The sequence below is a fragment of the Danio rerio genome, chromosome 20, assembly GCF_052040795.2.
Source record: "Danio rerio strain M-AB ecotype USA chromosome 20, GRCz13ab, whole genome shotgun sequence".
Classification (NCBI taxonomy): domain Eukaryota; kingdom Metazoa; phylum Chordata; class Actinopteri; order Cypriniformes; family Danionidae; genus Danio; species Danio rerio.
Genome location: NC_141040.1, coordinates 18,286,004 through 18,310,298, shown reverse-complemented (window position 1 = coordinate 18,310,298; position 24,295 = coordinate 18,286,004).

The following is a 24,295-nucleotide window of genomic DNA, read 5'->3' as shown; positions in this document are numbered from 1 at the left end:
GGGGCACCCTGGGGCCTCTACTGAAAGTCCAGGGAGAGTTTTGGACCCCTGGGTAGCTTGCTGGGGTCAGAGCCCCCTAGGTGAAGGCCAAGGGGGCATCCTAGGGCCTCTACTGCAAGTCCAGGGAAAGAGGAGGACCCCCAGGGTAGCTTGCTTGGGTCAAAGGCCCCTAGGTGGAGGGCCAGGGGGCACCCTGGGGCCTCTACTGCAAGTCCAGGGAGAGTTGTGGACACCTAAGTAGCTTGCTGGGGTCAGAGGCCCCTAGGTGGAGGCCAAGGGAGCCCTGGGGCCTCTACTGCAAGTCCAGGCAGAGAGGTGGACCCCTGGGTAGCTTGCTGGGGTCCTAGTCCCCTAGGTGGAGGGCCAGGGGGCACCCTGGGGCCTATACTTCAAGTCAAGGGAGAGAGGTGGACCCCTGGGTAGCTTGCTGGGGTCTTAGGTCCCTAGGTGGAGGGCCAGGGGCACCCTGGGGCCTATACTGCAAGTCAAGGGAGAGAGGTGGACCCCTGGGTAGCTTGCTGGGGTCAGAGGCCCCTAGGTGGAGGGCCAGGGGGCAACCTGGGGCCTCTACTGCAAGTCCAGGGAGAGTTGTGGACCCCTGGGTAGCTTGTTGGGGTATTAGGCCTCTAGGTGGATGGCCAGTGGGCACCCTTGGGCCTATACTTCAAGTCCAGGGAGAAAGGTGGACCCCTGGGTAGCTTGCTGGGGTCAGAGGCCCCTGGGTGGAGGCCAAGGGGGCACCCTGGGGCCTCTACTGCAAATCCAGGGAGAGTTGTGGACCCCTGGGTAGCTTGCTGGGGTCAGAGGCCCCTAGGTGGAGGCCAAGGGGGCACCTTGGGGCCTCTACTGCAAGTCCAGGGAGAGTTGTGGACCTCTGGGTAGCTTGCTGGGGTCAAAGGCCCCTAGGTGGAAGGCCAGGAGGTACCCTAGGGCCTCTACTGCAAGGCCAGGGAAAGAGTTGGACCCCCTGGGTAGCTTGCTGGGGTCAGAGGCCCCTGGGTGGAGGCCAAGGGGGTACCCTGGGGCCTCCACTGCAAGTCCAGGGAGAGTTGTGGTCCACTGGGTAGCTTGCTGGGGTCAGAGGCCCCTAGGTGGAGGCCAAGGGGGCACCCTGGGGCCTGTACTGCAAGTCCAGGGAGAGTTGTGGACCCCTGGGTAGCTTGCTGGGGTCCTTGTCCCCTAGGTGGAGGGCCAGGGGGCACCCTGGAGCCTATACTTCAAGTCAAGGGAGAGAGGTGGACCCCTGGGTAGCTTGCTGGGGTCCTTGTCCCCTAGGTGGAGGGAAAGGGGGCACCCTGGAGCCTATACTTCAAGTCAAGGGACAGAGGTGGACCCCTGGGTAGTTTGTTGGGGTCTTAGGCCCCAAGGTGGATGGCCAGTGGGCACCCTGGGGCCTATACTGCAAGTCCAGGGAGAGAGGTGGACCCCTGGGTAGCTTGCTGGGGTCAGAGGCCCCTAGGTGGAGGGCCAGGAGACACCCTGGGGCCTATACTTCAAGTCAAGGGAGAGAGGTGGACCCCTGGGTAGCTTGCTGGGGTCAGAGGCCCCTAGGTGGAGGGCCAGGAGACACCCTGGGGCCTATACTTCAAGTCAAGGGAGAGAGGTGGACCCCTGGGTAGCTTGCTGGGGTCCTAGTCCCCTAGGTGGAGGGCCAGTGGGCACCCTGAGGCCTATACGTCAAGTCCAAGGAGAAAGGTGGACCCCTGGGTAGCTTGCTGGGGTCAGAGGCCCCTGGGTGGAGGCCAAGGGGGCACCTTGGGGCCTCTACTGCAAGTCCAGGGAGAGTTGTGGACCCCTGGGTAGCTTGCTGGGGTCAGAGGCCCCTAGGTGGAGGGCCAGGAGGTACCCTAGGGCCTCTACTGCAAGTCCAGGGAGAGTTGTGGACCCCTGGGTAGCTTGTTGGGGTCTTAGGCCCCTAGGTGGAGGGCCAGTGGGCACCCTTGGGCCTATACTTCAAGTCCAGGGAGAAAGGTGGACCCCTGGGTAGCTTGCTGGGGTCAGAGGCCCCTGGGTGGAGGCCAAGGGGGCACCCTGGGGCTTCTACTGCAAGTCCAGGGAGAGTTGTGGACCCCTGGGTAGCTTGCTGGGGTGAGAGGCCCCTAGGTGGAGGCCAAGGGGGCACCCTAGGGCCTCTACTGCAAGTCCAGGCAGAGAGGTGGACCCCCGGTAGCTTGCTGGGGTCCTAGTCCCCTAGGTGGAGGGCCAGGGGGCAACCTGGGGCCTATACTTCAAGTCAAGGGAGAGAGGTGGACCCCTGGGTAGCTTGCTGGGGTCAGAGGCCCCTAGGTGGAGGGCCAGGGGGCACCCTGCGGCCTCTACTGCAAGTCCAGGGAGAGTTGTGGACCCCTGGGTAGCTTGTTGGGGTCTTAGGCCCCTAGGTGGATGGCCAGAGGGCACCCTTGGGCCTATACTTCAAGTCCAGGGAGAAAGGTGGACCCCTGGGTAGCTTGCTGGGGTCAGAGGCCCCTGGGTGGAGGCCAAGGGGGCACCCTGGGGCCTCTACTGCAAGTCCAGGGAGAGTTGTGGACCCCTGGGTAGCTTGCTGGGGTCATAGGCCCCTAGGTGGAGGCCAAGGTGGCACCCTGGGGCCTGTACTGCAAGTCCAGGGAGAGTTGTGGACCCCTGGGTAGCTTGCTGGGGTCCTTGTCCCCTAGGTGGAGGGCCAGGGGGCACCCTGGAGCCTATACTTCAAGTCAAGGGAGAGAGGTGGACCCCTGGGTAGCTTGCTGGGGTCCTTGTCCCCTAGGTGGAGGGCCAGGGGGCACCCTGGAGCCTATACTTCAAGTCAAGGGAGAGAGGTGGACCCCTGGGTAACTTGCTGGGGTCTTAGGTCCCTAGGTGGAGGGCCAGGGGGCACCCTGGGGCCTATACTGCAAGTCCAGGGAGAGAGGTGGACCCCTGGGTAGCTTGCTGGGGTCAGAGGCCCCTAGGTGGAGGGCCAGGAGACACCCTGGGGCCTATACTTCAAGTCAAGGGAGAGAGGTGGACCCCTGGGTAGCTTGCTGGGGTCAGAGGCCCCTGGGTGGAGGGCAAGGGGGCAGCCTGGGGCCTATACTGCAAGTCCAGGCAGAGAGGTGGACCCCTGGGTAACTAGCTGGGGTCCTAGTCCCCTAGGTGGAGGGCAAGTGGGCACCCTGAGGCCTATACGTCAAGTCCAAGGAGAAAGGTGGACCCCTGGGTAGCTTGCTGGGGTCAGAGGCCCCTGGGTGGAGGCCAAGGGGGCACCTTGGGGCCTCTACTGCAAGTCCAGGGAGAGTTGTGGACCCCTGGGTAGCTTGCTGGGGTCAGAGGCCCCTAGGTGGAGGGCCAGGAGGTACCCTAGGGCCTCTACTGCAAGTCCAGGGAGAGTTGTGGACCCCTGGGTAGCTTGCTGGGGTCAGAGGCCCCTGGGTGGAGGCCAAGGGGGTACCCTGGGGCCTCTACTGCAAGTCCAGTGAGAGTTGTGGTCCACTGGGTAGCTTGCTGGGGTCAGAGGCCCCTAGGTGGAGGCCAAGGGGGCACCCTGGGGCCTGTACTGCAAGTCCAGGGAGAGTTGTGGACCCCTGGGTAGCTTGCTGGGGTCCTTGTCCCCTAGGTGGAGGGCCAGGGGGCACCCTGGAGCCTATACTTCAAGTCAAGGGAGAGAGGTGGACCCCTGGGTAGCTTGCTGGGGTCCTTGTCCCCTAGGTGGAGGGCCAGGGGGCACCCTGGAGCCTATACTTCAAGTCAAGGGAGAGAGGTGGACCCCTGGGTAGTTTGTTGGGGTCTTAGGCCCCAAGGTGGATGGCAAGTGGGCACCCTGGGGCCTATACTGCAAGTCCAGGGAGAGAGGTGGACCCCTGGGTAGCTTGCTGGGGTCAGAGGCCCCTAGGTGGAGGGCCAGGAGACACCCTGGGGCCTATACTTCAAGTCAAGGGAGAGAGGTGGACCCCTGGGTAGCTTGCTGGGGTCAGAGGCCCCTGGGTGGAGGGCAAGGGGGCAGCCTGGGGCCTATACTGCAAGTCCAGGCAGAGAGGTGGACCCCTGGGTAGCTAGCTGGGGTCCTAGTCCCCTAGGTGGAGGGCCAGTGGGCACCCTGAGGCCTATACGTCAAGTCCAAGGAGAAAGGTGGACCCCTGGGTAGCTTGCTTGGGTCAGAGGCCCCTGGGTGGAGGCCAAGGGGGCACCTTGGGGCCTCTACTGCAAGTTCAGGGAGAGTTGTGGACCCCTGGGTAGCTTGCTGGGGTCAGAGGCCCCTAGGTGGAGGGCCAGGAGGTACCCTAGGGCCTCTACTGCAAGTCCAGGGAGAGTTGTGGACCCCTGGGTAGCTTGTTGGGGTCTTAGGCCCCTAGGTGGAGGGCCAGTGGGCACCCTTGGGCCTATACTTCAAGTCCAGGGACAAAGGTGGACCCCTGGGTAGCTTGCTGGGGTCAGAGGCCCCTGGGTGGAGGCCAAGGGGGCACCCTGGGATTTCTACTGCAAGTCCAGGGAGAGGTGTGGACTCCTGGGTAGCTTGCTGGGGTGAGAGGCCCCTAGGTGGAGGCCAAGGGGGCACCCTGGGGCCTCTACTGCAAGTCCAGGCAGAGAGGTGGACCCCTGGGTAGCTTGCTGGGGTCCTAGTCCCCTAGGTGGAGGGCCAGGGGGCAACCTGGGGCCTATACTTCAAGTCAAAGGAGAGAGGTGGACCCCTGGGTAGCTTGCTGGGGTCAGAGGCCCCTAGGTGGAGGGCCAGGGGGCACCCTGGGGCCTCTACTGCAAGTCCAGGGAGAGTTGTGGACCCCTGGGTAGCTTGTTGGGGTCTTAGGCCCCTAGGTGGATGGCCAGAGGGCACCCTTGGGCCTATACTTCAAGTCCAGGGAGAAAGGTGGACCCCTGGGTAGCTTGCTGGGGTCAGAGGCCCCTGGGTGGAGGCCAAGGGGGCACCCTGGGGCCTCTACTGCAAGTCCAGGGAGAGTTGTGGACCCCTGGGTAGCTTGCTGGGGTCATAGGCCCCTAGGTGGAGGCCAAGGGGGCACCCTGGGGCCTGTACTGCAAGTCCAGGGAGAGTTGTGGACCCCTGGGTAGCTTGCTGGGGTCCTTGTCCCCTAGGTGGAGGGCCAGGGGGCACCCTGGAGCCTATACTTCAAGTCAAGGGAGAGAGGTGGACCCCTGGGTAGCTTGCTGGGGTCCTTGTCCCCTAGGTGGAGGGCCAGGGGGCACCCTGGAGCCTATACTTCAAGTCAAGGGAGAGAGGTGGACCCCTGGGTAACTTGCTGGGGTCTTAGGTCCCTAGGTGGAGGGCCAGGGGGCACCCTGGGGCCTATACTGCAAGTCCAGGGAGAGAGGTGGACCCCTGGGTAGCTTGCTGGGGTCAGAGGCCCCTAGGTGGAGGGCCAGGAGACACCCTGGGGCCTATACTTCAAGTCAAGGGAGAGAGGTGGACCCCTGGGTAGCTTGCTGGGGTCAGAGGCCCCTGGGTGGAGGGCAAGGGGGCAGCCTGGGGCCTATACTGCAAATACAAGGCAGAGAGGTGGACCCCTGGGTAGCTAGCTGGGGTCCTAGTCCCCTAGGTGGAGGGCAAGTGGGCACCCTGAGGCCTATACGTCAAGTCCAAGGAGAAAGGTGGACCCCTGGGTAGCTTGCTGGGGTCAGAGGCCTCTGGGTGGAGGCCAAGGGGGCACCTTGGGGCCTCTACTGCAAGTCCAGGGAGAGTTGTGGACCCCTGGGTAGCTTGCTGGGGTCAGAGGCCCCTAGGTGGAGGGCCAGGAGGTACCCTAGGGCCTCTACTGCAAGTCCAGGGAGAGTTGTGGACCCCTGGGTAGCTTGTTGGGGTCTTAGGCCCCTAGGTGGAGGGCCAGTGGGCACCCTTGGGCCTTTACTTCAAGTCCAGGGAGAAAGGTGGACCCCTGGGTAGCTTGCTGGGGTCAGAGGCCCCTGGGTGGAGGCCAAGGGGGCACCCTGGGGCCTATACTTCAAGTCAAGGGAGAGAGGTGGACCCCTGGGTAGCTTGCTGGGGTCTTAGGCCCCTAGGTGGAGGGCCAGGGGGCACCCTGGGGCCTCTACTGCAAGTCCAGGGAGAGTTGTGGACCCCTGGGTAGCTTGTTGGGGTCTTAGGCCCCTAGGTGGAGGGCCAGTGTGCACCCTTGGGCCTATGCTTCAAGTCCAGGGAGAAAGGTGGACCCATGGGTAGCTTGCTGGGGTCAGAGGCCCCTGGGTGGAGGCCAAGGGGGCACCCTGGGGCCGGTACTGCAAGTCCAGGGAGAGTTGTGGACCCCTGGGTAGCTTGCTGTGGTCAAAGGCCCTCTAGGTGGAGGGCCAGGAGGTACCCTAGGGCCTCTACTGCAAGTCCAGGGAAAGAGGTGGACCCCCTGGGTAGCTTGCTGGGGTCAGAGGCCATTGGGTGGAGGCCAAGGGGGCACCCTGGGGCCTCTACTGAAAGTCCAGGGAGAGTTTTGGACCCCTGGGTAGCTTGCTGGGGTCAGAGCCCCCTAGGTGAAGGCCAAGGGGGCATCCTAGGGCCTCTACTGCAAGTCCAGGGAAAGAGGAGGACCCCCAGGGTAGCTTGCTTGGGTCAAAGGCCCCTAGGTGGAGGGCCAGGGGGCACCCTGGGGCCTCTACTGCAAGTCCAGGGAGAGTTGTGGACACCTAAGTAGCTTGCTGGGGTCAGAGGCCCCTGGGTGGAGGCCAAGGGGGCACCTTGGGGCCTCTACTGCAAGTCCAGGGAGAGTTGTGGACCCCTGGGTAGCTTGCTGGGGTCAGAGGCCCCTAGGTGGAGGGCCAGGAGGTACCCTAGGGCCTCTACTGCAAGTCCAGGGAGAGTTGTGGACCCCTGGGTAGCTTGCTGGGGTCAGAGGCCCCTGGGTGGAGGCCAAGGGGGTACCCTGGGGCCTCTACTGCAAGTCCAGTGAGAGTTGTGGTCCACTGGGTAGCTTGCTGGGGTCAGAGGCCCCTAGGTGGAGGCCAAGGGGGCACCCTGGGGCCTGTACTGCAAGTCCAGGGAGAGTTGTGGACCCCTGGGTAGCTTGCTGGGGTCCTTGTCCCCTAGGTGGAGGGCCAGGGGGCACCCTGGAGCCTATACTTCAAGTCAAGGGAGAGAGGTGGACCCCTGGGTAGCTTGCTGGGGTCCTTGTCCCCTAGGTGGAGGGCCAGGGGGCACCCTGGAGCCTATACTTCAAGTCAAGGGAGAGAGGTGGACCCCTGGGTAGTTTGTTGGGGTCTTAGGCCCCAAGGTGGATGGCAAGTGGGCACCCTGGGGCCTATACTGCAAGTCCAGGGAGAGAGGTGGACCCCTGGGTAGCTTGCTGGGGTCAGAGGCCCCTAGGTGGAGGGCCAGGAGACACCCTGGGGCCTATACTTCAAGTCAAGGGAGAGAGGTGGACCCCTGGGTAGCTTGCTGGGGTCAGAGGCCCCTGGGTGGAGGGCAAGGGGGCAGCCTGGGGCCTATACTGCAAGTCCAGGCAGAGAGGTGGACCCCTGGGTAGCTAGCTGGGGTCCTAGTCCCCTAGGTGGAGGGCCAGTGGGCACCCTGAGGCCTATACGTCAAGTCCAAGGAGAAAGGTGGACCCCTGGGTAGCTTGCTTGGGTCAGAGGCCCCTGGGTGGAGGCCAAGGGGGCACCTTGGGGCCTCTACTGCAAGTTCAGGGAGAGAGGTGGACCCCTGGGTAGCTTGCTGGGGTCAGAGGCCCCTAGGTGGAGGGCCAGGAGGTACCCTAGGGCCTCTACTGCAAGTCCAGGGAGAGTTGTGGACCCCTGGGTAGCTTGTTGGGGTCTTAGGCCCCTAGGTGGAGGGCCAGTGGGCACCCTTGGGCCTATACTTCAAGTCCAGGGACAAAGGTGGACCCCTGGGTAGCTTGCTGGGGTCAGAGGCCCCTGGGTGGAGGCCAAGGGGGCACCCTGGGATTTCTACTGCAAGTCCAGGGAGAGGTGTGGACTCCTGGGTAGCTTGCTGGGGTGAGAGGCCCCTAGGTGGAGGCCAAGGGGGCACCCTGGGGCCTCTACTGCAAGTCCAGGCAGAGAGGTGGACCCCTGGGTAGCTTGCTGGGGTCCTAGTCCCCTAGGTGGAGGGCCAGGGGGCAACCTGGGGCCTATACTTCAAGTCAAAGGAGAGAGGTGGACCCCTGGGTAGCTTGCTGGGGTCAGAGGCCCCTAGGTGGAGGGCCAGGGGGCACCCTGGGGCCTCTACTGCAAGTCCAGGGAGAGTTGTGGACCCCTGGGTAGCTTGTTGGGGTCTTAGGCCCCTAGGTGGATGGCCAGAGGGCACCCTTGGGCCTATACTTCAAGTCCAGGGAGAAAGGTGGACCCCTGGGTAGCTTGCTGGGGTCAGAGGCCCCTGGGTGGAGGCCAAGGGGGCACCCTGGGGCCTCTAATGCAAGTCCAGGGAGAGTTGTGGACCCCTGGGTAGCTTGCTGGGGTCATAGGCCCCTAGGTGGAGGCCAAGGGGGCACCCTGGGGCCTGTACTACAAGTCCAGGGAGAGTTGTGGACCCCTGGGTAGCTTGCTGGGGTCCTTGTCCCCTAGGTGGAGGGCCAGGGGGCACCCTGGAGCCTATACTTCAAGTCAAGGGAGAGAGGTGGACCCCTGGGTAGCTTGCTGGGGTCCTTGTCCCCTAGGTGGAGGGCCAGGGGGCACCCTGGAGCCTATACTTCAAGTCAAGGGAGAGAGGTGGACCCCTGGGTAACTTGCTGGGGTCTTAGGTCCCTAGGTGGAGGGCCAGGGGGCACCCTGGGGCCTATACTGCAAGTCCAGGGAGAGAGGTGGACCCCTGGGTAGCTTGCTGGGGTCAGAGGCCCCTAGGTGGAGGGCCAGGAGACACCCTGGGGCCTATACTTCAAGTCAAGGGAGAGAGGTGGACCCCTGGGTAGCTTGCTGGGGTCAGAGGCCCCTGGGTGGAGGGCAAGGGGGCAGCCTGGGGCCTATACTGCAAATACAAGGCAGAGAGGTGGACCCCTGGGTAGCTAGCTGGGGTCCTAGTCCCCTAGGTGGAGGGCAAGTGGGCACCCTGAGGCCTATACGTCAAGTCCAAGGAGAAAGGTGGACCCCTGGGTAGCTTGCTGGGGTCAGAGGCCTCTGGGTGGAGGCCAAGGGGGCACCTTGGGGCCTCTACTGCAAGTCCAGGGAGAGTTGTGGACCCCTGGGTAGCTTGCTGGGGTCAGAGGCCCCTAGGTGGAGGGCCAGGAGGTACCCTAGGGCCTCTACTGCAAGTCCAGGGAGAGTTGTGGACCCCTGGGTAGCTTGTTGGGGTCTTAGGCCCCTAGGTGGAGGGCCAGTGGGCACCCTTGGGCCTTTACTTCAAGTCCAGGGAGAAAGGTGGACCCCTGGGTAGCTTGCTGGGGTCAGAGGCCCCTGGGTGGAGGCCAAGGGGGCACCCTGGGGCTTCTACTGCAAGTCCACGGAGAGTTGTGGACCCCTGGGTAGCTTGCTGGGGTGAGAGGCCCCTAGGTGGAGGCCAAGGCGGCACCCTGGGGCCTCTACTGCAAGTCCAGGCAGAGAGGTGGACCCCTGGGTAGATTGCTGGGGTCCTAGTCCCCTAGGTGGAGGGCCAGGGGGCAACCTGGGGCCTATACTTCAAGTCAAGGGAGAGAGGTGGACCCCTGGGTAGCTTGCTGGGGTCAGAGGCCCCTAGGTGAAGGCCAGGGGGCACCCTGGGGCCTCTACTGCAAGTCCATGGAGAGTTGTGGACCCCTGGGTAGCTTGTTGGGGTCTTAGGCCCCTAGGTGGATGGCCAGAGGGCACCCTTGGGCCTATACTTCAAGTCCAGGGAGAAAGGTGGACCCCTGGGTAGCTTGCTGGGGTCAGAGGCCCCTGGGTGGAGGCCAAGGGGGCACCCTGGGGCCTCTACTGCAAGTCCAGGGAGAGTTGTGGACCCCTGGGTAGCTTGCTGGGGTCATAGGCCCCTAGGTGGAGGCCAAGGGGGCACCCTGGGGCCTCTACTGCAAGTCCAGGGAGAGTTGTGGACCCCTGGGTAGCTTGCTGGGGTCTAAGGCCCCTAGGTGGAGGGCCAGGAGATACCCTAGGGCCTCTACTGCAAGTCCAGGGAGAGTTGTGGACCCCTGGGTAGCTTGTTGGGGTCTTAGGCCCCTAGGTGGATGGCCAGAGGGCACCCTTGGGCCTATACTTCAAGTCCAGGGAGAAAGGTGGACCCCTGGGTAGCTTGCTGGGGTCAGAGGCCCCTGGGTGGAGGCCAAGGGGGCACCCTGGGGCCTCTATTGCAAGTCCAGGGAGAGTTGTGGACCCCTGGGTAGCTTGCTGGGGTCAGAGGCCCCTAGGTGGAGGCCAAGGGGGCACCCTGGGGCCGGTACTGCAAGTCCAGGGAGAGTTGTGGACCCCTGGGTAGCTTGCTGTGGTCAAAGGCCCTCTAGGTGGAGGGCCAGGAGGTACCCTAGGGCCTCTACTGCAAGTCCAGGGAAAGAGGTGGACCCCCTGGGTAGCTTGCTGGGGTCAGAGGCCATTGGGTGGAGGCCAAGGGGGCACCCTGGGGCCTCTACTGAAAGTCCAGGGAGAGTTTTGGACCCCTGGGTAGCTTGCTGGGGTCAGAGCCCCCTAGGTGAAGGCCAAGGGGGCATCCTAGGGCCTCTACTGCAAGTCCAGGGAAAGAGGAGGACCCCCAGGGTAGCTTGCTTGGGTCAAAGGCCCCTAGGTGGAGGGCCAGGGGGCACCCTGGGGCCTCTACTGCAAGTCCAGGGAGAGTTGTGGACACCTAAGTAGCTTGCTGGGGTCAGAGGCCCCTAGGTGGAGGCCAAGGGAGCCCTGGGGCCTCTACTGCAAGTCCAGGCAGAGAGGTGGACCCCTGGGTAGCTTGCTGGGGTCCTAGTCCCCTAGGTGGAGGGCCAGGGGGCACCCTGGGGCCTATACTTCAAGTCAAGGGAGAGAGGTGGACCCCTGGGTAGCTTGCTGGGGTCTTAGGTCCCTAGGTGGAGGGCCAGGGGCACCCTGGGGCCTATACTGCAAGTCAAGGGAGAGAGGTGGACCCCTGGGTAGCTTGCTGGGGTCAGAGGCCCCTAGGTGGAGGGCCAGGGGGCAACCTGGGGCCTCTACTGCAAGTCCAGGGAGAGTTGTGGACCCCTGGGTAGCTTGTTGGGGTCTTAGGCCCCTAGGTGGATGGCCAGTGGGCACCCTTGGGCCTATACTTCAAGTCCAGGGAGAAAGGTGGACCCCTGGGTAGCTTGCTGGGGTCAGAGGCCCCTGGGTGGAGGCCAAGGGGGCACCCTGGGGCCTCTACTGCAAATCCAGGGAGAGTTGTGGACCCCTGGGTAGCTTGCTGGGGTCAGAGGCCCCTAGGTGGAGGCCAAGGGGGCACCTTGGGGCCTCTACTGCAAGTCCAGGGAGAGTTGTGGACCTCTGGGTAGCTTGCTGGGGTCAAAGGCCCCTAGGTGGAAGGCCAGGAGGTACCCTAGGGCCTCTACTGCAAGGCCAGGGAAAGAGTTGGACCCCCTGGGTAGCTTGCTGGGGTCAGAGGCCCCTGGGTGGAGGCCAAGGGGGTACCCTGGGGCCTCCACTGCAAGTCCAGGGAGAGTTGTGGTCCACTGGGTAGCTTGCTGGGGTCAGAGGCCCCTAGGTGGAGGCCAAGGGGGCACCCTGGGGCCTGTACTGCAAGTCCAGGGAGAGTTGTGGACCCCTGGGTAGCTTGCTGGGGTCCTTGTCCCCTAGGTGGAGGGCCAGGGGGCACCCTGGAGCCTATACTTCAAGTCAAGGGAGAGAGGTGGACCCCTGGGTAGCTTGCTGGGGTCCTTGTCCCCTAGGTGGAGGGAAAGGGGGCACCCTGGAGCCTATACTTCAAGTCAAGGGACAGAGGTGGACCCCTGGGTAGTTTGTTGGGGTCTTAGGCCCCAAGGTGGATGGCCAGTGGGCACCCTGGGGCCTATACTGCAAGTCCAGGGAGAGAGGTGGACCCCTGGGTAGCTTGCTGGGGTCAGAGGCCCCTAGGTGGAGGGCCAGGAGACACCCTGGGGCCTATACTTCAAGTCAAGGGAGAGAGGTGGACCCCTGGGTAGCTTGCTGGGGTCAGAGGCCCCTAGGTGGAGGGCCAGGAGACACCCTGGGGCCTATACTTCAAGTCAAGGGAGAGAGGTGGACCCCTGGGTAGCTTGCTGGGGTCCTAGTCCCCTAGGTGGAGGGCCAGTGGGCACCCTGAGGCCTATACGTCAAGTCCAAGGAGAAAGGTGGACCCCTGGGTAGCTTGCTGGGGTCAGAGGCCCCTGGGTGGAGGCCAAGGGGGCACCTTGGGGCCTCTACTGCAAGTCCAGGGAGAGTTGTGGACCCCTGGGTAGCTTGCTGGGGTCAGAGGCCCCTAGGTGGAGGGCCAGGAGGTACCCTAGGGCCTCTACTGCAAGTCCAGGGAGAGTTGTGGACCCCTGGGTAGCTTGTTGGGGTCTTAGGCCCCTAGGTGGAGGGCCAGTGGGCACCCTTGGGCCTATACTTCAAGTCCAGGGAGAAAGGTGGACCCCTGGGTAGCTTGCTGGGGTCAGAGGCCCCTGGGTGGAGGCCAAGGGGGCACCCTGGGGCTTCTACTGCAAGTCCAGGGAGAGTTGTGGACCCCTGGGTAGCTTGCTGGGGTGAGAGGCCCCTAGGTGGAGGCCAAGGGGGCACCCTAGGGCCTCTACTGCAAGTCCAGGCAGAGAGGTGGACCCCCGGTAGCTTGCTGGGGTCCTAGTCCCCTAGGTGGAGGGCCAGGGGGCAACCTGGGGCCTATACTTCAAGTCAAGGGAGAGAGGTGGACCCCTGGGTAGCTTGCTGGGGTCAGAGGCCCCTAGGTGGAGGGCCAGGGGGCACCCTGCGGCCTCTACTGCAAGTCCAGGGAGAGTTGTGGACCCCTGGGTAGCTTGTTGGGGTCTTAGGCCCCTAGGTGGATGGCCAGAGGGCACCCTTGGGCCTATACTTCAAGTCCAGGGAGAAAGGTGGACCCCTGGGTAGCTTGCTGGGGTCAGAGGCCCCTGGGTGGAGGCCAAGGGGGCACCCTGGGGCCTCTACTGCAAGTCCAGGGAGAGTTGTGGACCCCTGGGTAGCTTGCTGGGGTCATAGGCCCCTAGGTGGAGGCCAAGGTGGCACCCTGGGGCCTGTACTGCAAGTCCAGGGAGAGTTGTGGACCCCTGGGTAGCTTGCTGGGGTCCTTGTCCCCTAGGTGGAGGGCCAGGGGGCACCCTGGAGCCTATACTTCAAGTCAAGGGAGAGAGGTGGACCCCTGGGTAGCTTGCTGGGGTCCTTGTCCCCTAGGTGGAGGGCCAGGGGGCACCCTGGAGCCTATACTTCAAGTCAAGGGAGAGAGGTGGACCCCTGGGTAACTTGCTGGGGTCTTAGGTCCCTAGGTGGAGGGCCAGGGGGCACCCTGGGGCCTATACTGCAAGTCCAGGGAGAGAGGTGGACCCCTGGGTAGCTTGCTGGGGTCAGAGGCCCCTAGGTGGAGGGCCAGGAGACACCCTGGGGCCTATACTTCAAGTCAAGGGAGAGAGGTGGACCCCTGGGTAGCTTGCTGGGGTCAGAGGCCCCTGGGTGGAGGGCAAGGGGGCAGCCTGGGGCCTATACTGCAAGTCCAGGCAGAGAGGTGGACCCCTGGGTAACTAGCTGGGGTCCTAGTCCCCTAGGTGGAGGGCAAGTGGGCACCCTGAGGCCTATACGTCAAGTCCAAGGAGAAAGGTGGACCCCTGGGTAGCTTGCTGGGGTCAGAGGCCCCTGGGTGGAGGCCAAGGGGGCACCTTGGGGCCTCTACTGCAAGTCCAGGGAGAGTTGTGGACCCCTGGGTAGCTTGCTGGGGTCAGAGGCCCCTAGGTGGAGGGCCAGGAGGTACCCTAGGGCCTCTACTGCAAGTCCAGGGAGAGTTGTGGACCCCTGGGTAGCTTGCTGGGGTCAGAGGCCCCTGGGTGGAGGCCAAGGGGGTACCCTGGGGCCTCTACTGCAAGTCCAGTGAGAGTTGTGGTCCACTGGGTAGCTTGCTGGGGTCAGAGGCCCCTAGGTGGAGGCCAAGGGGGCACCCTGGGGCCTGTACTGCAAGTCCAGGGAGAGTTGTGGACCCCTGGGTAGCTTGCTGGGGTCCTTGTCCCCTAGGTGGAGGGCCAGGGGGCACCCTGGAGCCTATACTTCAAGTCAAGGGAGAGAGGTGGACCCCTGGGTAGCTTGCTGGGGTCCTTGTCCCCTAGGTGGAGGGCCAGGGGGCACCCTGGAGCCTATACTTCAAGTCAAGGGAGAGAGGTGGACCCCTGGGTAGTTTGTTGGGGTCTTAGGCCCCAAGGTGGATGGCAAGTGGGCACCCTGGGGCCTATACTGCAAGTCCAGGGAGAGAGGTGGACCCCTGGGTAGCTTGCTGGGGTCAGAGGCCCCTAGGTGGAGGGCCAGGAGACACCCTGGGGCCTATACTTCAAGTCAAGGGAGAGAGGTGGACCCCTGGGTAGCTTGCTGGGGTCAGAGGCCCCTGGGTGGAGGGCAAGGGGGCAGCCTGGGGCCTATACTGCAAGTCCAGGCAGAGAGGTGGACCCCTGGGTAGCTAGCTGGGGTCCTAGTCCCCTAGGTGGAGGGCCAGTGGGCACCCTGAGGCCTATACGTCAAGTCCAAGGAGAAAGGTGGACCCCTGGGTAGCTTGCTTGGGTCAGAGGCCCCTGGGTGGAGGCCAAGGGGGCACCTTGGGGCCTCTACTGCAAGTTCAGGGAGAGTTGTGGACCCCTGGGTAGCTTGCTGGGGTCAGAGGCCCCTAGGTGGAGGGCCAGGAGGTACCCTAGGGCCTCTACTGCAAGTCCAGGGAGAGTTGTGGACCCCTGGGTAGCTTGTTGGGGTCTTAGGCCCCTAGGTGGAGGGCCAGTGGGCACCCTTGGGCCTATACTTCAAGTCCAGGGACAAAGGTGGACCCCTGGGTAGCTTGCTGGGGTCAGAGGCCCCTGGGTGGAGGCCAAGGGGGCACCCTGGGATTTCTACTGCAAGTCCAGGGAGAGGTGTGGACTCCTGGGTAGCTTGCTGGGGTGAGAGGCCCCTAGGTGGAGGCCAAGGGGGCACCCTGGGGCCTCTACTGCAAGTCCAGGCAGAGAGGTGGACCCCTGGGTAGCTTGCTGGGGTCCTAGTCCCCTAGGTGGAGGGCCAGGGGGCAACCTGGGGCCTATACTTCAAGTCAAAGGAGAGAGGTGGACCCCTGGGTAGCTTGCTGGGGTCAGAGGCCCCTAGGTGGAGGGCCAGGGGGCACCCTGGGGCCTCTACTGCAAGTCCAGGGAGAGTTGTGGACCCCTGGGTAGCTTGTTGGGGTCTTAGGCCCCTAGGTGGATGGCCAGAGGGCACCCTTGGGCCTATACTTCAAGTCCAGGGAGAAAGGTGGACCCCTGGGTAGCTTGCTGGGGTCAGAGGCCCCTGGGTGGAGGCCAAGGGGGCACCCTGGGGCCTCTACTGCAAGTCCAGGGAGAGTTGTGGACCCCTGGGTAGCTTGCTGGGGTCATAGGCCCCTAGGTGGAGGCCAAGGGGGCACCCTGGGGCCTGTACTGCAAGTCCAGGGAGAGTTGTGGACCCCTGGGTAGCTTGCTGGGGTCCTTGTCCCCTAGGTGGAGGGCCAGGGGGCACCCTGGAGCCTATACTTCAAGTCAAGGGAGAGAGGTGGACCCCTGGGTAGCTTGCTGGGGTCCTTGTCCCCTAGGTGGAGGGCCAGGGGGCACCCTGGAGCCTATACTTCAAGTCAAGGGAGAGAGGTGGACCCCTGGGTAACTTGCTGGGGTCTTAGGTCCCTAGGTGGAGGGCCAGGGGGCACCCTGGGGCCTATACTGCAAGTCCAGGGAGAGAGGTGGACCCCTGGGTAGCTTGCTGGGGTCAGAGGCCCCTAGGTGGAGGGCCAGGAGACACCCTGGGGCCTATACTTCAAGTCAAGGGAGAGAGGTGGACCCCTGGGTAGCTTGCTGGGGTCAGAGGCCCCTGGGTGGAGGGCAAGGGGGCAGCCTGGGGCCTATACTGCAAATACAAGGCAGAGAGGTGGACCCCTGGGTAGCTAGCTGGGGTCCTAGTCCCCTAGGTGGAGGGCAAGTGGGCACCCTGAGGCCTATACGTCAAGTCCAAGGAGAAAGGTGGACCCCTGGGTAGCTTGCTGGGGTCAGAGGCCTCTGGGTGGAGGCCAAGGGGGCACCTTGGGGCCTCTACTGCAAGTCCAGGGAGAGTTGTGGACCCCTGGGTAGCTTGCTGGGGTCAGAGGCCCCTAGGTGGAGGGCCAGGAGGTACCCTAGGGCCTCTACTGCAAGTCCAGGGAGAGTTGTGGACCCCTGGGTAGCTTGTTGGGGTCTTGGGCCCCTAGGTGGAGGGCCAGTGGGCACCCTTGGGCCTTTACTTCAAGTCCAGGGAGAAAGGTGGACCCCTGGGTAGCTTGCTGGGGTCAGAGGCCCCTGGGTGGAGGCCAAGGGGGCACCCTGGGGCTTCTACTGCAAGTCCACGGAGAGTTGTGGACCCCTGGGTAGCTTGCTGGGGTGAGAGGCCCCTAGGTGGAGGCCAAGGCGGCACCCTGGGGCCTCTACTGCAAGTCCAGGCAGAGAGGTGGACCCCTGGGTAGATTGCTGGGGTCCTAGTCCCCTAGGTGGAGGGCCAGGGGGCAACCTGGGGCCTATACTTCAAGTCAAGGGAGAGAGGTGGACCCCTGGGTAGCTTGCTGGGGTCAGAGGCCCCTAGGTGAAGGCCAGGGGGCACCCTGGGGCCTCTACTGCAAGTCCATGGAGAGTTGTGGACCCCTGGGTAGCTTGTTGGGGTCTTAGGCCCCTAGGTGGATGGCCAGAGGGCACCCTTGGGCCTATACTTCAAGTCCAGGGAGAAAGGTGGACCCCTGGGTAGCTTGCTGGGGTCAGAGGCCCCTGGGTGGAGGCCAAGGGGGCACCCTGGGGCCTCTACTGCAAGTCCAGGGAGAGTTGTGGACCCCTGGGTAGCTTGCTGGGGTCATAGGCCCCTAGGTGGAGGCCAAGGGGGCACCCTGGGGCCTCTACTGCAAGTCCAGGGAGAGTTGTGGACCCCTGGGTAGCTTGCTGGGGTCTAAGGCCCCTAGGTGGAGGGCCAGGAGATACCCTAGGGCCTCTACTGCAAGTCCAGGGAGAGTTGTGGACCCCTGGGTAGCTTGTTGGGGTCTTAGGCCCCTAGGTGGATGGCCAGAGGGCACCCTTGGGCCTATACTTCAAGTCCAGGGAGAAAGGTGGACCCCTGGGTAGCTTGCTGGGGTCAGAGGCCCCTGGGTGGAGGCCAAGGGGGCACCCTGGGGCCTCTATTGCAAGTCCAGGGAGAGTTGTGGACCCCTGGGTAGCTTGCTGGGGTCAGAGGCCCCTAGGTGGAGGGCCAGGAGGTACCCTAGGGCCTCTACTGCAAGTCCAGGGAGAGTTGTGGACCCCTGGGTAGCTTGTTGGGGTCTTAGGCCCCTAGGTGGATGGCCAGAGGGCACCCTTGGGCCTATACTTCAAGTCCAGGGAGAAAGGTGGACCCCTGGGTAGCTTGCTGGGGTCAGAGGCCCCTGGTTGGAGGCCAAGGGGGCACCCTGGGGCCTCTACTGCAAGTCCAGGGAGAGTTGTGGACCCCTGGGTAGCTTGTTGGGGTCTTAGGCCCCTAGGTGGAGGGCCAGTGTGCACCCTTGGGCCTATACTTCAAGTCCAGGGAGAAAGGTGGACCCCTGGGTAGCTTGCTGGGGTCAGAGGCCCCTGGGTGGAGGCCAAGGGGGCACTTTGGGGCCTCTACTGCAAGTCCAGGGAGAGTTGTGGACCCCTGGGTAGCTTGCTGGGGTCTTAGGCCCCTAGGTGGAGGGCCAGTGGGCACCCTGAGGCCTATACTTCAAGTCCAGGGAGAAAGGTGGACCCCTGGGTAGCTTGCTGGGGTCAGAGGCCCCTGGGTGGAGGCCAAGGGGGCACCCTGGGGGCTCTACTGCAAGTCCAGGGAGAGTTCTGGACCCCTAGGTAGCTTGCTGGGGTCAGAGGCCCCTAGGTGGAGGGCCAGGAGGTACCCTAGGGCCTCTACTGCAAGTCCAGGGAGAGAGGTGGACCCCTGGGTAGCTTGCTGGGGTCAGAGGCCCCTGGGTGGAGGGCCAGGGGGCACCCTGGGGCCTCTACTGCAAGTCCAGGGAGAGTTGTGGACCCCTAGGTAGCTTGCTGGGGTCAGAGGCCCCTAGGTGGAGGGCCAGGAGGTACCCTAGGGCCTCTACTGCAAGTCCAGGGAGAGAGGTGGACCCCTGGGTAGCTGGCTGGGGTCAGAGGCCCCTGGGAGGAGGGCAAGGGGGCACCCTGGGGCCTCTACTGCAAGTCCAGGCAGAGAGGTGGACCCCTGGGTAGCTAGCTGGGGTCCTAGTCCCCTAGGTGGAGGGCCAGGGGGCACCCTGGGGCCTCTACTTCAAGTCAAGGGAGAGAGGTGGACCCCTGGGTAGCTTGCTGGGGTCTTAGGCCCCTAGGTGGAGGGCCAGGGGGCACCCTGGGGCCTCTACTGCAAGTCCAGGGAGAGTTGTGGACCCCTGGGTAGCTTGTTGGGGTCTTGGGAACCTAGGTGGAGGGCCAGTGGGCACCCTTGGGCCTATACTTCAAGTCCAGGGAGAAAGGTGGACCCCTGGGTAGCTTGCTGGGGTCAGAGGCCCCTGGGTGGAGGCCAAGGGGGCACCCTGTGGCCTCTACTGAAAGTCCAGGGAGAGTTGTGGACCCCTGGGTAGCTTGCTGGGGTCAGAGGCCCCTAGGTGGAGGTCAAGGGGGCACCCTGGGGCCTCTACTGCAAGTCCAGGGAGAGTTGTGGACCCCTGGGTAGCTTGCTGGGGTCAGAGGCCCCTAGGTGGAGGCCAAGGGGGCACCCTGGGGCCTCTACTGCAAGTCCAGGGAGAGTTGTGGACCCCTGGGTAGCTTGCTGGGGTCAAAGGCCCCTAGGTGGAGGGCCAGGAGGTACCCTAGGGCCTCTACTGCAAGTCCAGGGAAAGAGGTGGACCCCCTGGGTAGCTTGCTGGGGTAAGAGGCCCCTGGGTGGAGGCCAAGGGGGCACCCTGGGGCCTCTACTGCAAGTCCAGGGAGAATTTTGGACCCCTGGGTAGCTTGCTGGGGTCAGAGGCCCCTAGGTGGAGGCCAAGGGGGCACCCTGGGGCCTATCCTCCAAGTCCAGGGATAGAGGTGGACCACTGGGTAGGTTGCTGGGGTCAAAGACTCCTTTTTGGAGGGCAAGGGGGCACCCTGGGGCCTCTACTGCCAGTCCAGTGAGAGAGGTGGACCCCTGGGTAGCTTTCTGGGGTCCTAGGCCCCTAGATGGAGGGCCAGGTGGCCTTCTTGGGCCTCTACTGCAAGTCCAGGGAGCAAGGTGGACCCATGGATAGCTTCCTGGGGTCAAAGGCCACTAGGTGGAGGGCCAGGGGGCACCCTGGGGCGTCTACTGCATGTCCAGGGAGAAAGGTGGACCCCTGGGTAGCTTGCTGGGGTCAGAGGCCCGTAGGTGGAGGCCAAGGGGGCACCCTGAGGCCTCTACTGCAAGTCCAGGGAGAGTTGTGGACCCCTGGGTAGCTTGCTGGGGTCAGAGGCCCCTAGAAGGAGGCCACGGGGCACCCTGGGGCCTCTACTGCAAGTCCAGACAGAGAGGTGTACCCCTGGGTAGCTTGGTGGGGTCCTAGTCCCCTAGGTGGAGGGCCAGGGGGCACCCTGGGGCCTATACTTCAAGTCAAGGGAGAGAGGTGGACCCCTGGGTAGCTTGCTGGGGTCAGAGGCCCCTGGGTGGAGGGCAAGGGGGCAGCCTGGGGCCTATACTGCAAGTCCAGGCAGAGAGGTGGACCCCTGGGTAGCTAGCTGGGGTCCTAGTCCCCTAGGTGGTGGGCCAGGGGCACCCTGGGGCCTATACTTCAAGTCAAGGGAGAGAGGTGGACCCCTGGGTAGCTTGCTGGGGTCTTAGGCCCCTAGGTGGAGGGCCAGGGGGCACCCTGGGGCCTCTACTGCAAATCCAGGGAGAGTTGTGGACCCCTGGGTAGCTTGTTGGGGTCTTAGGCCCCTAGGTGGAGGGCCAGTGGGCACCCTTGGGCCTATACTTCAAGTCCAGGGAGAATGGTGGACCCCTGGGTAGCTTGCTGGGGTCGGAGGCCCCTGGGTGGAGGCCAAGGGGGCACCCTGGGGCCTCTACTGCAAGTCCAGGGAGAGTTGTGGACCCCTGGGTAGCTTGCTGGGGTCAAAGGCCCCTAGGTGGAAGGCCAGGAGGTACCCTAGGGCCTCTACTGCAAGGCCAGGGAAAGAGGTGGACCCCCTGGGTAGCTTGCTGGGGTCATAGGCCCCTGGGTGGAGGCCAAGGGGGTACCCTGGGGCCTCTACTGCAAGTCCAGGGAGAGTTGTGGTCCCCTGGGTAGCTTGCTGGGGTCAGAGGCCCCTAGGTGGAGCCCAAGGGGGCACCCTGGGGCCTGTACTGCAAGTCCAGGGAGAGTTGTGGACCCCTGGGTAGCTTGCTGGGGTCAGAGGCCCCTAGATGGAGGCCAAGGGGGCACCCTGGGGCCTCTACTGCAAGTCTAGGGAGAGTTGTGGACCCCTGGGTAGCTTGCTGGGGTCAAAGGCCCCTAGGTGGAGGGCCAGGAGGTACCCTAGGGCCTCTACTGCAAGTCCAGGGAAAGAGGTGGACCCCCTGGGTAGCTTGCTGGGGTCAGAGGCCCCTGGGTGGAGGCCAAGGGGGTACCCTGGGGCCTCTATTGCAAGTCCAGGGAGAGTTGTGGACCCCTGGGTAGCTTGCTGGGGTCCTTGTCCCCTAGGTGGAGGGCCAAGGGGCACCCTGGGGCCTATACTTCAAGTCAAGGGAGAGAGGTGGACCCCTGGGTAGCTTGCTGGGGTCTTAGGTCCCTAGGTGTAGGGCCAGGGGGCACCCTGGGGCCTATACTGCAAGTCCAGGGAGAGAGATGGACCCCTGGGTAGCTTGCTGGGGTCAGAGGCCCCTAGGTGGAGGGCCAGCGGGCACCCTGGGGTCCTCTACTGAAAGTCCAGGGAGAGTTGTGGACCCCTGGGTAACTTGTTGGGGTCTTAGGCCCCTAGGTGGATGGCCAGTGGGCACCCTTGGGCCTATACTTCAAGTTCAGGGAGAAAGGTGGACCCCTGGGTAGCTTGCTGGGGTCAGAGGCCCCTAGGTGGAGGCCAAGGGGGCACCCTGGGGCCTGTACTGCAAGTCCAGGGAGAGTTGTGGACCCCTGGGTAGCTTGCTGGGGTCCTTGTCCCCTAGGTGGAGGGCCAGGGGGCACCCTGGAGCCTATACTTCAAGTCAAGGGAGAGAGGTGGACCCCTGGGTAACTTGCTGGGGTCTTAGGTCCCTAGGTGGAGGACCAGGGGGCACCCTGGGGCCTATACTGCAAGTCCAGGGAGAGAGGTGGACCCCTGGGTAGCTTGCTGGGGTCAGAGGCCCCTAGGTGGAGGCCAAGGGGGCACCCTGGGGCCTCTACTGCAAGTCCAGGGAGAGTTGTGGACCCCTGGGTAGCTTGCTGGGGTCTTAGGCCCCTAGATGGAGGGCAAGTGGGCACCCTGAGGCCTATACTTCAAGTCCAGGGTGAAAGGTGGACCCCTGGGTAGCTTGCTGGGGTCAGAGGCCCCTGGGTGGAGGCCAAGGGGGCACCCTGGGGCCTCTACTGCAAGTCCAGGGAGAGTTGTGGACCCCTGGGTAGCTTGCTGGGGTCAGAGGCCTCTAGGTGGAGGGCCAGGAGGTACCCTAGGGCCTCTACTGCAAGTCCCGGGAGAGAGGTGGACCCCTGGGTAGCTTGCTGGGGTCAGAGGCCCCTGGGTGGAGGGCAAGGGGGCACCCTGGGGCCTCTACTGCAAGTCCAGGCAGAGAGGTGGACCCCTGGGTAGCTAGCTGGGGTCCTAGTCCCCTAGGTGGAGGGCCAGGGGGCACCCTGGGGCCTATACTTCAAGTCAAGGGAGAGAGGTGGACCCCTGGGTAGCTTGCTGGGGTCTTAGGCCCCTAGGTGGAGGGCCAGGGGGCACCCTGGGGCCTCTACTGCAAGTCCAGGGAGAGTTGTGGACCCCTGGGTAGCTTGTTGGGGTCTTAGGCCCCTAGGTGGAGGGCCAGTGTGCACCCTTGGGCCTATGCTTCAAGTCCAGGGAGAAAGGTGGACCCATGGGTAGCTTGCTGGGGTCAGAGGCCCCTGGGTGGAGGCCAAGGGGGCACCCTGGGGCCTCTACTGCAAGTCCAGGGAGAGTTGTGGACCCCTGGGTAGCTTGCTGGGGTCTTAGGCCCCTAGGTGGAGGGCCAGTGGGCACCCTGAGGCCTATACTTCAAGTCCAGGGAGAAAGGTGGACCCCTGGGTAGCTTGCTGGGGTCAGAGGCCCCTGGGTGGAGGCCAAGGGGGCACCCTGGGGCCTCTACTGCAAGTCCAGGGAGAGTTGTGGACCCCTAGGTAGCTTGCTGGGGTCAGAGGCCCCTAGGTGGAGGGCCAGGAGGTACCCCAGGGCCTCTACTGCAAGTCCAGGGAGAGAGGTGGACGCCTGGGTAGCTTGCTGGGGTCAGAGGCCCCTGGGTGGAGGGCCAGGGGGCACCCTGGGGCCACTACTGCAAGTCCAGGGAGAGTTGTGGACCCCTGGGTAGCTTGCTGGGGTCTTAGGCCCCTAGGTGGAGGGCCAGTGGGCACCCTGAGGCCTATACTTCAAGTCCAGGGAGAAAGGTGGACCCCTGGGTAGCTTGCTGGGGTCAGAGGCTCCTGGGTGGAAGCCAAGGGGGCACCCTGGGGCCTCTACTGCAAGTCCAGGGAGAGTTGTGGACCCCTGGGTAGCTTGCTGGGGTCTTAGGGCCCTAGGTGGAGGGCCAGTGGGCACCCTGAGGCCTATACTTCAAGTCCAGGGAGAAAGGTGGACCCCTGGGTAGCTTGCTGGGGTCAGAGGCCCCTGGGTGGAGGCCAAGGGGGCACCCTTGGGCCTCTACTGCAAGTCCAGGGAGAGTTGTGGACCCCTAGGTAGCTTGCTGGGGTCAGAGGCCCCTAGGTGGAGGGCCAGGAGGTATCCTAGGGCCTCTACTGCAAGTCCAGGGAGAGAGGTGGACCCCTGGGTAGCTTGCTGGGGTCAGAGGCCCTTGGGTGGAGGGCAAGGGGGCACCCTGGGGCCTATACTTCAAGTCAAGGGAGAGAGGTGGACCCCTGGGTAGCTTGCTGGGGTCAGAGGCCCCAAGGTGGAGGGCCAGGGGGCACCCTGGGGCCTCTACTGCAAGTCCAGGGAGAGTTGCGGACCCCTGGGTAGCTTGTTGGGGTCTTAGGCCCCTAGGTGGATGGCCAGTGGGCACCCTTGGGCCTATACTTCAAGTCAAGGGAGAGAGGTGGACCCCTGGGTAGCTTGCTGGGGTCTTAGGCCCCTAAGTGGAGGGCCAGGGGGCACCCTGGGGCCTCTACTGCAAGTCCAGGGAGAGTTGTGGACCCCTGGGTAGCTTGTTGGGGTCTTAGGAACCTAGGTGGAGGGCCAGTGGGACCCCTTGGGCCTATACTTCAAGTCCAGGGAGAAAGGTGGACCCCTGGGTAGCTTGCTGGGGTCAGAGGCCCCTAGGTGGAGGCCAAGGGGGCACCCTGGGGCCTCTACTGCAAGTCCAGGGAAAGAGGAGGACCCCAGGGTAGCTTGCTGGGGTCTTAGGCCCCTAGGTGGAGGGCCAGGGGGCACCCTGGGGCCTATCCTCCAAGTCCAGGGAGAGAGGTGGACCACTGGGTAGGTTGCTGGGGTCAAAGACTCCTTTTTGGAGGGCAAGGGGGCACCCTGGGGCCTCTACTGCCAGTCCAGGGAGAGAGGTGGACCCTTGGGTAGCTTTCTGGGGTCCTAGGCCACTAGATGGAGGGCCAGGTGGCCTTCTTGGGCCTCTACTGCAAGTTCAGGGAGCAAGGTGGACCCCTGGATAGCTTCCTGGGGTCAAAGGCCACTAGGTGGAGGGCCAGGGGGCACCCTGGGGCGTCTACTGCATGTCCAGGGAGAAAGGTGGACCCCTGGGTAGCTTGCTGGGGTCAGAGGCCCCTAGGTGGAGGCCAAGGGGGCACCCTGAGGCCTCTACTGCAAGTCCAGGGAGAGTTGTGGACCCCTGGGTAGCTTGCTGGGGTCAGAGGCCCCTAGGTGGAGGCCAAGGGGGCACCCTGGGGCCTCTACTGCAAGTCCAGGCAGAGAGGTGGACCCCTGGGTAGCTTGCTGGGGTCTTAGGTCCCTGGGTGGAGGGCCAGGGGGCACCCAGGGGCCTCTACTGCAAGTCCAGGGAGAGTTGTGGACCCCTGGGTAGGTTGCTGGCGTCAGAGGCCCCTAGGTGGAGGGCCAGGGGGAACCCTGGGGCCTCTACTGCAAGTCCAGGGAGAGTTGTGGACCCCTGGGTAGCTTGCTAAGGTCTTAGGCCCCTGGGTGGAGGGCCAGTGGGCACCCTGAGGCCTATACTTCAAGTCAAGGGAGAGAGTTGGACCCCTGGGTAGCTTGCTGGGGTCAGAGGCCCCTGGGTGTAGGGCAAAGGG